The 18,041-nt window shown below is 36.9% G+C and overlaps 1 protein-coding gene across 14 annotated transcripts in view; it reads right to left on the bottom strand.

Annotated features, from left to right (window-relative positions):
- ADGRL3 (adhesion G protein-coupled receptor L3) overlaps nt 1-18,041 on the bottom strand; it is a 709,244-nt gene that overhangs the window by 257,550 nt on the left and 433,653 nt on the right. The gene's annotated exons all lie outside the window — the stretch shown is intronic.

Here is an 18,041-nt window from a genome sequence, read left to right as displayed (position 1 = left end):
GTTATTGAAAGATAACACTTTCAATAGCTCTTATTTAGATAGCACTTATTTACAATCCTAATTAATTTTATTACTATGTTACTTTTCAACATTTTACTTATTATTTGAAAACTATTCCTACTTGCTTATTGTATTTGATGGAAAAATAACAACTAACCACAATATAAAAAGCAGGTAGATGGATTCATTCTCTGTTTCTTGTAAAGCATTTTGCCAGCTTATACACAAACTTGTAATACACTTTCTGTCATATGAGTTAAAGTGTTAAAGTTCCTTTGAAGACCAAGTTACTGACTGAAAAAAAAAATTCTAACTATAAACAAAAGGATTTTCTAATGCTCAAAGTAGCTATAGCTTGTATACTGATAATCCAGTAAGCAATTAGAATTTTAAAGCAAGAAAGTATAATTACAGAGTTCAATTACTAAAGCCACTTTATATGAAAAAAAATTTGGGTACAAGTAGAGAACCCATCACTTTCTTTCTACAAGGGATATGCAGTTGTATTTTATACATTTACTAAAGCACTTTACAGGGTTGTTAATCTCTTTTCCTAAACAAGGAAAGTTAATGATACATAGATTATGATAACAGTTAGAGTAACCTCCCCGTTTCAAGTAATATTCCACTTGTAATAAACTCTGCTGATTCCTCTTATGAGGCACATTTCAAATAATTAATATGGCTCCCTGTTGATAGTAGCTGCTGTTGCTCCCAGCATTTTTCTAGCTAACAGCAGACACAGTGAAAAGACTGTAATATACAGAGCCCCTCATAATGGTAACTAAGAATATTGTGCATTCACTGGCCGTGTTTCAGTGGAATACTAAAAGCACTGCTATAAAAGTAATAAGAGAGAAACTGTGCACTGTTATCAAGTTCATGTGTAATAGAGCTTATTAAAAATTTCAGATTATATTAATTATAAAAACATCTGACGTTTACTTATGCTGCATACTTTGTTGCAAAAGCATTTTTATTTTTAAGGTCCTGTGTTGTTACAAATGAATCAGTTTCAAACTTCATTGATCATGTAAATGAAAATAAGAGTCACTTTATATTGGTTCAAAATAATCTCAGCATATAAAATAGTGTTGATTTCAAGTCTAACTAAGGAACATGGCTTTTACTACATATCATAATAACTGCTAAGTATTATACATACAGTATCTCATTTTATGCAACCAGTATCACTATAAGCTTTCAAAGGTAGGTACTATATTAGTAAACACATATTTTTAAATAAACCATGCAGTCAAAATTTTAAATCAAATTTAAATCAAAAATTTAAATCAAAAATGTAAGTAACTAACAGGCAAATAGCAAGGCCAGCAGCATTCTGACTTTTGACAAAAGCATTTGACAAACAAACTTGAAGTTTGCTCTTCTATATCATAATATGTTTCTCAAAGAAGGTATACTAAACCTGGAAATAATGTGTGTAGATTTTAGTGATCAAATTCTGACAAGTAACTGCCTTTGAAACTGTCACCTCCATATTCAAAATGAAGCAAATGGTCCCTTTAAATGACAGCTTTGCCTCTGCTCTTGGGATAACCATGTAACTTCAGAGTACTCCACCCACATATTTTAGGTAGTGCAGGGGGAGGAGAATTACAATTGCAGAGGTTCTCTCCAAGGAGTGAGAAGTCTGAGCCCCATAATAGGCTCCGCAGTCTGGGAGTATTGTACCAAGAAGACAAACCCCCAGAACATTTTTAGTTTTGAAGGCCAGTAGGGGCTTAATCCGGAGAAGGCAATGGCACCCCACTCCAGTACTCTTGCCTGGAAAATCCAATGGACAGAGGAGCCTGGTGGGCTGCAGTCCATGGGGTCGTGAAGAGTCGGACACGACTGAGCGAATTCACTTTTACTTTCATGCATTGGAGAAGGAAATGGCATCCCACTCCAGTATTCTTGCCTGGAGAATCCCAGGGACGGGGGAGCCTGGTGGGCTGCCATCTATGCGGTCACACAGAGTTGGACACGACTGAAGTGACTTAGCAGCAGCAGCAGCAGCAGGGGCTTAATGTCAGACGGCTGTGGGAAAGAGAAACTCCACTCTAGAAGGACACACACAAAATCTCTCACATTCCAGGACTCAAGGCAGAAGCGGTAATTTTAGGTCAGACCCACCAGCTCACCTCAGAGAGCCGTGAGCAGAGGCAGAAGGAAAGTGAAGCTCACTGTGGAGATACAGACACTAGTGGCCTCACTGTGGGGAGCTGATTCCTTCACGTGGACAGTGGTACTGCTAAGCGCCAGTCTGGAATCTTTCCTCAAGTCTGTTAGCACTGGGACCTCGCCCTGACCACCAGTGTGTTTACACCAGTACTGGGATGCATCAGGACCAGTAGCTAACTGGGTGAGGCTGCCTTAAGATCCCCTGAGCCCTCAGCCTCCCGAGGACACCGCCCTGTACACCAGAGGGCCCAGGATATGGGCCTTCATATCAGTGCACAGGTGCTAGACCTGGGCCCCGAGGTCCCCGTGGCCAACCATCCTAGGCTCCAGCCCTGCCCATCATCAGTCAGATAACAACCTCAGGACCAGCTAAAACCATAAATAACTGCCATAATACAATATTGTAAAGTAATTAGCCTCCAACTAATACAAATAAATGGAAAAAAGAATAGCTGCCATAAAATTTTCTCTTGGATTTATGGTGAATAATATTCAACAACAAAAATGTGGTCAGCTCCAAAAAGAGCAAAGAGAGTAAAGTGAAAGTGAAAGTGAAGTCGCTCAGTCGTGTCTGACTCTTTGCGACCCTGTGGACGGTATGTAGCCCATCAGGCTCCTCCGTCCATGGGATTCTCCAGGCAAGAATACTGGAGTGGGTTGCCATTTCCTTCTCCAGGGATCTTCCCAACCGAGGGATGGAACCCAGGTCTTCCGCATTGCAGGCAGACGCTTTAACCTCTGAGCCACCGCGGAAGCCCCAAAGAGAGTAAAAAGCATGACAAATACATGTTTTTAAACATCTGACACATTTTTCACCATAATTGCATGTCTTATACCTAGTAGCTGGAATCAAGATTGCTGGGAGGAATATTAATAACCTCAGATACGCAGATGACATCACCCTTATGGCAGAAAGCAAAGAATTAAAGAGCCTCTTGATGAAAGTGAAAGAGGAGAGTGAAAAAGTTGGCTTAAAACTCAACATTCAGAAAACTAAGATCGTGGCATCTGGTCCCATCAATTCACGGCAAATAGATGGGGAAACAATGGAAACAGTGACAGACTTTATTTTGGGGGGCTCCAAAATCACTGCAGATGGTGACTGCAGCCATGAAATTAAAAGACACTTGCTCCTTGCAAGAAAAGTTATGACCAACCTAGACAGCATATTAAAAATCAGAGACATTACAAAGTCAACAAAGGTCCATCTAGTCAAAGCTATGGCTCTTCCAGTAGTCATGTATGGGTGTGAGAGTTGGACTATAAAGAAAGCAGAGCACAGAAAAATTGATGCCTTTGAACTGTGGTGTTGGAGAAGACTCTTGAGAGTCCCTTGGACTGCAAGGAGATCCAACCAGTCCATCCTAAAGGAAATCAGTCCTGAATATTCATTGGAAGGACTGATGCTGAAACTGAAACTCCAATACTTTGGCCACTTGATGTGAAGAACTGACTCATTGGAAAAGACCCGGATGCTGGGAAAGACTAGGAGGTAGGAAGAAAAGGGAACGACCGAGGATGAGATCATTGGATGGCATCACCGACTTGATGGACGTGAGTTTGAGCAAGCTCCAGGAGTTGGTGATGAACAGGGAAGCCTGGCGTGCTGCACTCCATGAGATCGCGAAGAGTCTGACATGACTGAGAAACTCAATTGAACTGATATCTAGTTTTACCTCGTCCTTGTAACCACAGCTTTGTATATCTAAATATATGATATCCTCCTTACTTTTCCAAATTAAAAAGGATACATATCTGATTATTTTTCCTTCTGATTTTAATGCAGTTTTCTAAATTTCAAAGCAAAAAAATCATACTGAAATTTTATTAGAATTACATTAATTCTGTAAACAATTTGAAGAATAAACATTCTAAATAGTTTGTCTTCATATATTTTAAATGGATTGATTTTTGTTTGAATTGCTTTTTAATGAAAATATTTTCTGAAGTTTTCTATACTTTGGTTATAAGAATATTTCATTGTGCAAGTATTTTATTTTCCCTATTTTTGAACAAAATTTCTAAATTTTCTTAATGACTTTCACTTATATTTTTTGACCTTCATTATTATAATTATCAGTTATTGATTCTACCTTACTAGGTCCTTAGACCTATATACACTGATAATAGCATTTTGATTATCATCTGTGATCTTTGTTTCTTATAAGAAATATATTCCCAGGTTAAGATTCACATGCATACATTTGTATGCATATATTTGTATTCATTTGTATGAATACATTTGTATGCATTTGTATGAAGATGTCATTGTATGAAGATGTCATTTGTATGATGATGTAATTTGTATGAAGATGTCATATATATGCATTTATGTGTACACATGTATGTACATAGACTAGAGATCTCTTCAAGAACATTGGAGATATTTCATTGTAAGACTACCATATATTTTGTATCCATTAATCAGTTGATGGACTTTGGGTATAATTTCCACCTTTTTACTATTATGAAAAATTCTGCTATGAAACTTCATCTACAAGCTTCTGTGTGGGCATATGTTGCAATTTTCTTGAATATATATACCTAGAATTGGAATTGCTGGGTCACACAGTAAATTCTATGTTTTAAACTTTTGTGGAAATTATTTCTAAAGAAGCTGTTGTTACTCAGTTACTAAGTTGCGTCTGACTCTTTGCAACCCCATGGACTATATTCCCCCGCACCCAGGACCCTGTGTTCATAGGATTTCAAAGGCAAGAATACTGGAGTGGGCAGCCATTTCCCTCTTTAGCGGACCTTCCCGGATTAGGGATTAAACCTGCGTCTCCTGCTCTGGCAGGCAGATTCTTTACCGCTGAGCCACCAGGTACCATTTTACTTTTCATTAGGGACATATTAGGTTCCGCTATCACAGAGACGGTTTTCAGGGTTTTTTGCTTGTTTGTTCATTTTAAGCTGATAGTGTAGTTAAGTTAGGATTGATAAAAACTTGAAATAATTAATATTAAGACAACTGGGAAGGGAATAATCTCACCAAATAAATAAACAAGATTTCGGTCAAATTTATATAGTTCATCCACATTGAGAGACTAGAGGAAAAAATGATCTGGCCAAAAAAAAAAAAACCACACACACACACACACACACACACACACACACAGACAGGAAAAGAAAGAGCAGCTCATATTCTGAAGTGAAAATGTGTGAACCATCCAGGGTTAGGCATGCCCAAAATACAGAAAAATTAAGGGTGCTTGTTAGTAGAACTTGAAGGGCCATTTTGCATTTTGGAAAAGCCATTTTTTTCTATCTTCAATCTCCCTTTCAAGTTTCATTTAATTTCCATCTCATTTAGGAATTCTGTGTGATTTCTACTGAAGTTCAAATATAGAAAAGACTTGGCCAGCACTAGCTACAGGAAAAGGCTTTCCCCCCTCTTTCTGTCAATACCTTACTTGCACATCAGAGCACAGAAATACATTTTTAGAACCATAGAATTTGGACATCTGAAGACATCTGATAGCATATAGTCCCAAACATTTTAGAATAAGAAAACTGACATCTTGAGAAATTGGTGACTTTCAAAAGCCAAATCAAGCCAGTGGTTGTCAAGAGTGATGTTAGAGGAACAGTGATAAAGGGGATGCAGCTAGTCTGCAGAAAACTGCCCTCAACTCCCTCTTACCTCTGAAGTCTCAGCAAGCCATTATTCTCAAGGTGTTTGGGTCGTGAACTTTCAGCTTTAAGTAGAGACCTTAAAGGGTTGAAAACTACTTACTTACAAAAATATGTACTTTTATTTTTTTCCATTTGGCTAGGTCTGTAAACTAAAGGCAGCTTAGTGTAACAGGTAAAATCATGCCTAGGACACAGAACTGCCTGTCTTAGTATTGGGATTCTGCCACATTTGAGCCATAGAATTATTAACCACATAAGTTATTAGCCAGCTCTATAGTCACTATAGAGCTGTTTAACTTCTATGTGCCTTGATTTCCTCATTTGGATAAGGGGGATTATAATAGCATAAAGCTCATAGGGTATTCTGAAAATTAAATTTATACATATAGGGCTTCCCTGGTGATTCAGATGGTAAAGAGTCTGTTTGCAATGCAGGAGACCAGGGTTTGATCCCTGGGTTGGGAAGATGCCCTGGAGAACAGACTGGCAACCCACTCTAGTATTCTTGCATGGAGAATTCCATGGACAGAGGAGCCTAGCTGGCTACAGCCCATGGAGTCACAGGGTTGGATACGACTGAGGAACTAACTCACTTTCAGCAATCAGAACAGTGCTTGGTGCGTGGCAAATTGCTTAGAATTTTTAGCTTTATGATCATTACCATTATAAATTCATTCATTCATTAATTCATCACACAAAATAAATGGCGTGACTAATATGTGACAGGTGCCTTCTTCAGTGGTTGACGTACATCACATAACAAATGATAATCCGCACTCTTACGTAGGGGAAGATAGGCAATAAGCAATTAACACAACAAATATTATATATGTGGGATGCTGAAGGCAATGGAAACAAATTAAAATAAGCTAAAGGGGAACTGAAGTGGGACTGGCAGTTTGCGATTTTAAGCAATGATCTGGAAGGCCTAATTCAATTTCTATGAACAGCATTTGAAAAGTTCAAGAAAAGGCAAGAGATCCTATCTGACTTTTAGAGGAAATTGTAAAAAGATAAAAATATGGATGAGTTCAAATCTATTTCTATTAATTAAGAATGAAAGACCAAAATGTGCTTTTATCAGATGGCTTTCCTAACATATTTATTTCAAATTTTACACACAGACACGTTAATAATATCACTTATAAGCAAAAGAGGACACAAATAATATATAGCAGTATGTAGTTGGCAATACAACTTTGTTCCTGAAGTAAAAACACACGTTAATAACAAAGTCCCCACTGGCTTCTCCAGTTGTACCAACTTTCAAATCAAATTTTCCTCATTTTCTACACAGTGCTGTAAACAAATTTAATAGTTTATGGCCCTCCAGGAAGATTTCATGCCTTCTTTTTGTTTGTTTGCTTTAAATTTTCAACTTCTGAACTTAATTATTTCCTCGAGAGATATGACATTTTCCCCTTCTTACAAACAATAAAATAGATCTCATATTTTTGTTCATGGGGTTTTTAATGATATTCATTTTCCTTTTACAAGCTTTAGAATGATAGCAAGTGATATCTCTGCATTTCTCTGCCCTACCATAATAATGATTCCATGTGGAATGTAGGAACCTATCATTGTTGTTCAGTCAATAAGTCATGCCCGGCTCTTTGTGATCCCATGAACTGTAGAATGCCAGCCTTCCCTATCCTTCACTATGTCCCACAGTTTGTTCAAATTCATGTCTATTGAGTTAGTGATGCTATCTAACCATCTCATACACTACCAGCCCCAGCTTTTTTGCCCTCAATCTTTCCCAGAATCAGGGTCTTTTCCAGTGAGACAATTTTTCACATAAGGTGGGCAAAATATTGGAGCTTAAGGTTCGGCAACAGCCCTTTCCTTTAATATTCAGGGTTGATTTCCTTTAGGATTGACTAATTTGACCTCCTCATAATCCGAAAGACTCTCAAGAGTCTTCTACAATACCACAATTCAAAAGCATCAATTCTTCTGTGGTCAGCCTTGTTTATGGTCCAACTTTCACATCCATATTATGACTACTGGAAAAATCACAGCTTTGACTATATGTACCCTTTGTCGGCAAAGTGATGTCTGTACTTTTTAATATGCTGTCTAGGTTTGTCATGGCTTTCTTTCCAAAGAGGAAGCATCTTTTGCTTTCATGGCTGCAAGTCACCATCCACAGTGATTTTGGAACCCAAGAAAATAAAATCTGTTACTGCTTCCACTTTTTCCCCTTCTGCTTGCTATGAGTGATGAGATCAGATGCCATAATCTTAGTTTTCCGAATGTTGAATTTCAAGCCAGCTTTTTCACCACCAGACACATCCACAACTGAGTGTCCTTTCCACTTTGGCCCAGCCTCTTCATTCTTTTTGGAGCTATTAGTAATCGTCCTCTGCTCTTCCCCAGGAGCACAGTGGACACTTTCTGACCAGAGGTGCTCATCTCCGATGTATCTTTTCATCTTTTCACATTGTTCATGGGGTTCCTGAGGCAAGAATACTGTGGTGGGTTGCATTTCCTCCTCTAGTGGACCGCATTTGTTTGAACTCTTCACTTTGACCTGTCTGTCTTGGATGACCCTGCTCGATATGGCTCACAGCTTCACTGAGTTATGCAAGGCCCATCACCATGAGAAGACAGTGATCCATGAAAGCGGGGAGGGGGTGACACATACTATGCTACCTTTAAGAATGTCAATGTATGGCAAAAACCACTACAAAAAATTGTAAAGTAATTAGCCTCCAACTAATAAAAATAAATGGTAAAAAAATAAAATAAAATTAAATTAAAAAGGAAAAAAAAACACAAAAGAATGGCATATGAGATTTTTTCTATGTTTTTCAAATACTCTGAAAGTAGATGAGCCTTCTCAAAAAAGAACTTAATTTTTTATTGTTGAAAATAATCTCAGCTACTGATTAAAAAAAAAAAAACAAAACAGATCAGTGTGCTGTATGTGCTGACGGAAAACTGGGTGTGCCTAGTATTACAACAGCTTGTGTTTCTGTCTTCATATAGTCTGACGATAACCATCTGGCATTCAAAAAGCTAGCTTTCAGGTGAAGATATAACACCAATCAAAAGTAATTACCAAAGAAAAGAGTTGTAAATTTGCCAGTTTAATGACTATCTTTTCACTCTGCTTTCCATTCCCCCCTTCATCCAATTACTCACACTTATTTTCAGTGACTTTAGTAACATACGAGGTAACAGAGAACACTGAATGCTGGACTTATTGAGGATATCAAGTCACTGGAGGAGGCTCAAAGGTCATTGCTGGGCTTCTCTGTAGATATCACTCGCCACACAGAAAACGAAGAGAGTAATTTGAAGCAAAGGTAACTTCTGTGAGTTTTGTTTATGTTTGGTGTGTATTTCATCCAGCAAATATTTCTTTAGTACCCACTCCCATTCTGTGACTAGTATTAACAGTAACTATAGGAACAAGAAACTGCAATGATTCAATCAAAAGATTGCAACTTGACCACATGTTTAGGTAATTGCAGTGAAGGATGATAGTACCTAGATAGAGGTGAGGGTCACAGCACAATAGCACTGGACTGCAGGAAGTGAAGTGAGGGAAGAACAGGATCTGAAGAAAGATGAGACGGAGGGAACAGCAAGTAGCAACGTAGTTAATGGGCCTGGCAGGCATGGGGCAGTAGAAGGAAGGATAGGAGGGAACGCTTGCCAGTAAAATGCGTGGGAGGGATACAGGACAGGAATCCACGAAGGAGGGTAGTCAGAAGAAGCCAACTAAAATAATACACAAATTCAAAAATGTATGAAAAAGGAAAGAATTAAAAAATACATGTGAAGGAGAACAGACTAAACCACCCCAAAGCATGCCACTCTGACTTATTGATTATTCTGAATTAAAGTTACTTGAGAAACAAACAATACATAAAAATACTCTGGCCCTTCTTGGTCTCCCTGAAAGCATGACATAAATCTCCCATGTGAAACGTATCCTATCTGTACACGGAGGACAGAAGGCATCACTGTCCCAGAGACAGGGCTGAGAAAGCTGCACAAACAAGCCTTGTTACTTCTTCACTAATTTACTACCCCAGGTTCATACCTTTTTGTCTTACAATGGTCAATTCTCTGAGTCATGTTGTTTCCTATATCATTGCCTATATTGTTTCGCTGGTCTCCTCCCATGCCTCTTTCCCCATCCCAGAATATGGGATGCAAACCCCAAACATCATATAATTTCATCTGTAAATTACTTGAGTATGTGTCTTTAAAATAAGAGTTCTTTAAAACAACCACAATACCATTATGATATCTAAAAATTAAGAAGATACACTAGGAAAGGAATTTAATGTAAAATTCAATGGAGCAATTTTCAGGAAGAATTGCCTTTCATATCCAAGAGAAATGAAACCTGCCGGCTTGCAAAATACCTCATTGGTTGTAGGTTTGAAATTGTATTGGATGGAGGAATGTTTTATATTGATGATGAATTTCAGGTGCTCACAGATATAGAGGGGGAATCTATTTTATAAAACCATACAAATGCTTCCCTTTCTTTCACAAGTGTGAAAAATAGACTTGGTGGTTAAAATGACAAACACTGAATTTTGGAGGCATCACTTCAAAATTATTCCTTGAAGTCTCAAAAACCTTTTGTAGCAAGCTTTACAAAAATAAACTAGAAAGAGAATAGAAAAAGGAAAATGAATCAGAGCATTTCTCTTTCCTGAATTTCTAGTTTTTATAAAAAAACTATAGTCCTCTTTTAGTAGTTTTTATAGTCCTTTAAGAAAAAAAAAGAGGAATGAACACTTTGAATACTGAAGATCATATTAATAAAAATGATTATTTTCTACAAGACTAATATCAAGAAGCACCATGTGAGGTAAATGTTGCTTCCCATTATAGAAATGCAGAAACTAAAGCTTTATAAGGTTAAGTGTATTTTCAAAGGTTACACAACAGTGTGGGTGGGAATCAGGTTTCAAGTCCAGAGACCATGTTCTTAGAATATAGCTTACTGCCTCCACATCCTATAAATATACCCACGAGGGCGGAGAGCGGCAAATACACTAAAATTCTGAAATTTTTAGTTCTCCTTTTCTAAGCTAACCTAAAACTAAGTATTTACATTACTAAATCACAGAACAATCAGGATTCTAAAATTACTTTCCTCAAACAATGGGCAAAACATTATGTACTACTTAACAACAGGTTAACTATATTAGTCTTCCCCTGGAATTTTTAATTTTATTTTAATGGAGGTCTTAAAAATGATAAGGTTCAGTAACACAGATCTCCTTGAATCATTTTGAATCCAAAAGCTAGAAAAAAGACTTTTGAGGCAGTCTTCCCCTCCATACACAAACTCAAATCTTTCCTAATGTTTATCATCATTGTACTAACCCCATGCTCTGCATAAGAAGAAAATACTACTGAAGTAGGTAATATTCAGACCTATTCCACTGAGAGTATGTGTTCAGGGTGAATTGGAAAAGCTAGATTGGAAAAAACACAGGCAAACCTAAAGACCAGAATTGTGATGTTAGCATGAAAACAGGGGTAATAAACTTCAGTTGGTCAATCATCACAGGCCATACAAGAGGCTATTTCTAAGACTTTTTCTCTTCTAGAGCAATTCTGATTTAGGAATTGCAGTCTCCTCAGATATTCTCCTTATAGCTTATGGCAGATAGAACAACAATCCTCCAAAGATGCCAATCTCCTAATCTTCAGAATCTGTGAATATGTTATTTTATGTGGCAGGAGGGAGTTTACAGATGTGATTATGGTTGAGATAGAGAGATTATCCTTATGTCAGTAGTTCTTGAAAGTCAAAAAGGGAGGCAGAAGAGTAAGTCAGATTGATGCAATGTGAAAAACACTAAATAAGTCATTTCTGGCTCTTAAGATGGAGGAAGGGGACCAGTGGCTGCTTCTAGAACTGAAAAACATAAAGATCCTTAACAGTTTATAGAAAGAACCTCTTTTAGTCTAATAAGACCTATGTTGAACTTCCACCTTAGAGAAATATAAAGAAATGATAAATTACCATTGTTTATCCTTCTGAGTTTGTGGTACTTCACTCCATCAGTGACAGAAAACGAAGACATGATACCATAAGTAGTGATGAGCTTAGTTGCTCAGTCATGTCTGACTCTGAGACCCCATGGACTATAGCCCATCAGGCTGCTCTGCCCATGGGATTCTCTAGGAAAGAATATTGGAGTGGGTTGCCATTCCCTTTTCCAAGGGCTCATTCTGACCCAGGGATCAAACCCAGACCTCCTGCATTGCAGGCAGATTCTTTATCATCTGATCCACCAGCGAAGCCCTATATATATCTTAAACACATTCTGTTCATATTAAATGTACTAATTATTTGAATAGCTAATACATGGATGTGGTACATATTTAACTGCAATAAAATGATAGCATCTAATCATATTGATGCTCCCCACAGGCAATCTCCTTTATCTAGTATACCATGCTGGAGTTATTCTATGCCCTTATAACACACTCACATACACACAATCTACCATGTATTTATTTATTTGAATTGCTGCCATATTGTAACACACTGAGATTCTGCATTTTGTCAGGACTGCTCTAAACGACAGCTCTAGAGCTTCAACTGCTTAACCACATCTTTCGAATGCATATAAATCCCTGCATTACATTATTAAGAATGTACAATCACTAAAATACGGCCAGTAGTATAGATAGGACAAAGTTCTTTTAATCAAAAAAGAGATCATTTCACGAGGCAACATAACTTGATGACTGTAAATAAATGATAAGCATAAAACACAACTATACAAAATAATTAGGCAAAACAAAAATCAGAGACGGAATACTTTTCTTAGAAATCATCTAGCCTAACTGTTGTGATTTACCAGAGGAAGTAGAATGAACGGGGAAGCCTGGCGTGCTGCAGTCCATGGCGTCTCGAAGAGTCAGGACATGACTGGGCAACTAAACTGAAGATAAAGGACTCACCTAAGATCACCCTCTAGTTAAGGGCAGAGGCAGACAGAGCATAATAATTATACACATTTTAGTATTCTGTCTGTTTATCATTTCTTATGAGGAATTTTTTAGAAAACTTAAAAATTTACAGCAAAGTTAAGGAGGAGATAGAGATTTCCCATATATCCTGTCCCACACAGGTATGGCCATTATCCATGCTCCCCACCACAGTGGTACATTTATTACACCTGATGAACTGACACTGTCACTTTATAATTACCCAAAGTCCATTTAGTATTAGGGCTCAATCTAGGTGTTTTATAGCCAATGGATTTGGACAAATGTATAATGATATCAGTCCATGATTATGGTATCATATGAGTATTTTCACAGCCCTAAAAATTATCTGTGCTTTGCTGACTCATCCTCTCTCCTCCTTTATTTCTCTTATTTTTATGACAGAGAATGGAGAAAGTGTAGAAACTTGGTTGGACAAAATAAGTCTAGGAATGCTGCATTATAGGAAATTTAAGTTTTATATAAAAGGGAGACGTGGAGTCAATCCACTTTCACAAAATTATCTAGGTCACAGATTTACGTGAGAATGAAATCAATAGTGACATAAAGATCACTAGTGTCCAGTACAGAATCACGGTTCATTAAACACACATTTCTTTACCGCTCCTACCCCTTTACTAAATATTTCCTTTTGGGTTATTTCATTGTTGTGTGGTGATTTTCTGATACCTAATTCATCAGTCAATATAAATGATAAGCATAAGTAATGAAAAATAATTTATTTTTTAAAATTGCTTCTTATTATCTAATTTTGAGGAGGAGGAAGACAAGACATGAAAATTTTGGATTGAACTGGAATCATTCTTTGTCATGTTTTTAACACTTAGGATCTAATTGTGCAGTGGGATATTAAAATGTGGGCTATTATGTATCAGCTGAATTTCTTGTTAATATTCAGATATATTGTGGTATATTAAGAATATAACTTTGTGCAGCATTGTGATAATAAAGTGTTTATCATGTTCTTGATGATATATCACTGTTCAAGAATTGTAAATTTTTAAAATAAAATACCAAATGTTAGTTTTATACCAGTTATTGATCATGGAACTTGCAAAAACTGAGTAAAATAACTCTAACTCAAATAATGGCAAAATAAAAAGAAAGAAATGGTGAATAGCTTTCATTAATTTCCTCAATTACTCATTTATTCATTAGGACAAATATTTAATGAATGCCTACTATATTTTGTGGTTCAGCTGGTAAAGAATCTGCCTGTAATGCAGGAGACCTGGGTTCTATCCTTGAGTTGGGAAGATTCCCTGGAGAAGGGAAAGGCTACACACTCCAGCATTCTGGCTTGGAGAATTCTAAGGACTGTACAGTCCATGGGGTCACAAAGAGTCGGACACAACTGAGTGACTTTCATTGATTATGATTGATACTAAGTGTTGGAAATAAGTAAACTGTTAACTCTTGGAATCTACAATCAGAGGTGAAAACTATGGGATTTAAGTGAAAAATCCACTTGTTAAGGTAAAGGGAGCCCAATAAATATGTATGTGTCTCAGAGTAAGTGTTCAACAAATACTTATTAATTGTATCTATAAGAAGGACAAAAATAACCTTGATTACTGACAAGTAAAATCTCGGGTGTCTCAGGAAAGACTGGCAGAGGAGCAGCACAGGGCAGATACTGTGACCCTATAGGACTAAAATTGTCATGTTCCCTCTCCTAATTCTCTTATGATATTTGGAAATATGATTCACCATATTAAAAAGTGCTTTTCAAGAGAGAGGAAAAGAGGTGTTTTCCATGGCATCTGATTTACGGCAAGAAATGCATAAAGAGCATAGTCTGTTCATTTCTTGAATCCACTTCTTTTCTTATAAATAAACTCAACTATCAAAACTTAATACCAAATGATAACAATTATTTAACCTTTTCAACATGCAGCCTAGGTATCAAATTCCAAAGGAATAAAAAAGATGATGTAGGTTTATACTCATTTTATGTCATGAAAACTTATATAATATTTATAAACATATGTTCTCCAGAAGATGTGTGCCATGTGGGAAAACATGAGTAGCAATTTTGTGCGTACATTTATATTTATCATCACATGCACACATAAACACACACACACATGCACATCTTGGCTACCCTCATATTATTCTATGATTTCCTAAACCTGTTTAAACACTTGTTACAATTTTATAAATATTAAAACTGAAACACCCTTTCACTTCTCTAATTTGCCTTTGTTGTTCAGTTGCTCAGTCATGACTGATTCTTTGCGACCCCAAGGTCCGCAGCACACCCGGCTTCCCTGCATTTACTGGAAGAGTAAGCTCACTGAACACACAGACTTTACAGAGGACAATCCAGGTAGAAGATTCCATGAGAGCTGGAAGGATAACAACTTCAGTTCCTATGTCTTCTGTACTGTTGCAGGACTCACCCAAATGTCTTAGTCACTGTAAAATTCAATGGACTTCTGATGAAAATTCATTTATGGCCATAAACATACCCAATCTCATCTAGTGAAAATTCACAATAAAGATATAAACAATTAAGATGAATGTTAAAAATACTACACTTCAAATAATAAACAAGGCAAATAGTAAAACTCTGGGAAAATTTCCATCACATATGGAAATAAATTCATAGCGCAACTAATTTTGTTTAATTTAAAAGTGTTACAAGTTTTATAACTATTTCAACTCTCTCATCTTGTCCATTTCTAGCAGAAAACATTTATGGGGTTCTTGAAGAGGTCTCTACCAAATGAGATGCATGGCAATTCTCCAAATACAGACTTTAACCCAATGTGTTTATGTAAAGTAGATCTTTTTAAAAACACCCTTCTGTTGGGAGAGAATGGATACATGTACATGTATGACTGAGTCCCCTAGCTGTTCCCATGAAAATGTCACAATATTGTTAACTGGCTTTAACCCAGCACAAAATAAAAAGCAGAAAAAAAAAAAAAAACCTTCTAGTGTAACTTTATCAATTTTGCTCCCCCAATACAATTATTAAGTAGGTGACAATTACAAAATTACAATAAATTGTAAAAAATTGGATAAATTGACACTATAATTCTATTTCTTTATCTGTATTTAATGAATTGAACATATTTAATGCCATAAAGGAAAGACTAAAACTGTGTATTTAGGATAAAGGGTTATAGTGCCTGAAAAGTGTTATTCAAACTACTTCAAATGAGAACTAGCAAATGAAAATTTGCTACTAGAATCACAGAAGCAAGCAGCAAGAAAAAATGTATAGATTAGATTAGGGTCTTCACAATAAAGAAGTTTGTTCCCTGGAGTACAGAGTCAGGAAGCTGGCCTGTTGTGCTTGTGTTTTTAGAGTTCTGCTTCAAAGATTATCCTAAGCATGCTAAGAAAAACATAACATGTTAAATTTCTTTTCCTCCCCACTGATAGATCAGAAAATATACAGCAACATTTATTCACAAAGCAGAATGATAAAGCATGTTAAATGTACTTGAAAAAAAAGTTCATAAGTGGATGGAAACAAAATGCTTACACTTTGCCCTTGGCCCTGGTCCCCATGGAAGGGTACAGAATATGAAAAATAGCAGCCTGGATTTGGTTGAATAAATGCTATCAATGGAGAAGTGAGATGGCACAGGTCTCCAAGTAAAAGCTACTGAGCATGTGTTACTCTCAAATGATGCCCTTCAGGCATTATTCCTCACAGCTCCTGAGTCAGTAAAAATTAGAGAAGACATACCTGTAGGAGAATTAGAATGAGAACTTTGGATATTATAGTGTAATAAATATACCTCAAGTTATTCCTGAATTGAAAGGAGTTGAAAAATTCAAATATATTAATTATAGGTCCAGTGTTCAAAGAAGTTCTTTACATGTGTAATTATATAGCTGCTTCCCCGGTGGCTCAGTAGTAAGAATCTGCCTGCTTCAATTCCTGTGTCGGGAAGAGGTGGCTCAGAGGGTTAAGAATCCCTCTGCAATGAGGGAGACCTGGGTTTGATCTCTGGGTTGGGAAGATCCCCTGGAGAAGGGAACGGCTACCCACTCCAGTATGCTGGCCTGGAGAATTCCATGGACAGAGGAGCCTGGCAGGTTACAGGCCATGGGGTCACAAAGTCGGACACAACTGAGAGACTTTCACTTTCACTTTGAACATAAAATTTATTTTTTTTCTAAAAGGAAAGAAATAAGGAGATGCTTATTTTCCCCACAATCAGGCCAGTTAGCTCAGAACTTATTTTCTCTCTTTTCATTAATCCATTGAATCTGTGAGGGGACTGATCATGAAGAGAGCCCAGCAGGCCCTGCTAGCACGTTCAGTTAGTTGTTGGAGATCAATATACACCCACAAAAGACCTGGATTCAGAAATTTCTGTGCAAAAGGTATTGCATATATAGGCTTTCAATAGTGGGACCAGAGTGCCTCGAACATGATAAGACTAGATTTGTACACCAAGAAATAAAAGGGTATGGATATTCTCCCAGGATGACGGCAGTGAATTTTACCATGTAATTCTTTTCATAAACTCTAAAATATATCATTGCATAGAATGAAACTGCCTGTACTGAAATTTTGACAACACCCCTCTGTGTGCTAAAATGCTCTCAGCTGAGAAGTCTGAACTCTTTGTGCAAATTATTCATTTTTGGCAGATTTATCCTACTTTTATGTTTGCAGTCTAAATCAAAGGAATTTGGAAAAGTTAGAATTTAGCTTTATACTCAAAGAATAGCAAAGCACTATTAGTATAATTTGGAGGTACTTGGCATTTATATTATAATTATCTATGAAAAGTTAAAGTTGTCATAAAAATGAAAATATTTATAAAGTAAAAGCATAGAGTTTGATTGCCAGGAGAAATATCAATAACCTTAAATATGCAGATGACACCATGCTTATGGCAGAAAGTGAAGAAGAACTAAAGAGCCTCTTGCTGAAAGTGAAAGAGGAGAGTGAAAATGTTGGCTTAAAGCTCAACATTCAGAAAACTAAGGTCATGGCATCTGGTCCCATCACTTCATGGGAAATAGATGGGGAAACAGTGGAAACAGTGACAGACTTTATTTTTTGGAGCTGCAAAATCACTGCAGATGGTGCTTGCAACCATGAAATGAAAAGACACTTACTCCTTGGAAGAAAAGTTATGACCAACCTAGATAGCATATTAAAAAGCAGAGACATCACTTTGTCAACAAAGGTCCATCTAGTCAAGGCTATGGTTTTCCCAGTAGTCATGTATGGATGTGACAGTTGG

Source organism: Cervus canadensis, chromosome 26 (assembly GCF_019320065.1).
Source record: "Cervus canadensis isolate Bull #8, Minnesota chromosome 26, ASM1932006v1, whole genome shotgun sequence".
Classification (NCBI taxonomy): Eukaryota; Metazoa; Chordata; class Mammalia; order Artiodactyla; family Cervidae; genus Cervus; species Cervus canadensis.
Note: the sequence above shows the minus strand (reverse complement) of the source record. Positions and strands in the feature narration are given on the sequence as shown.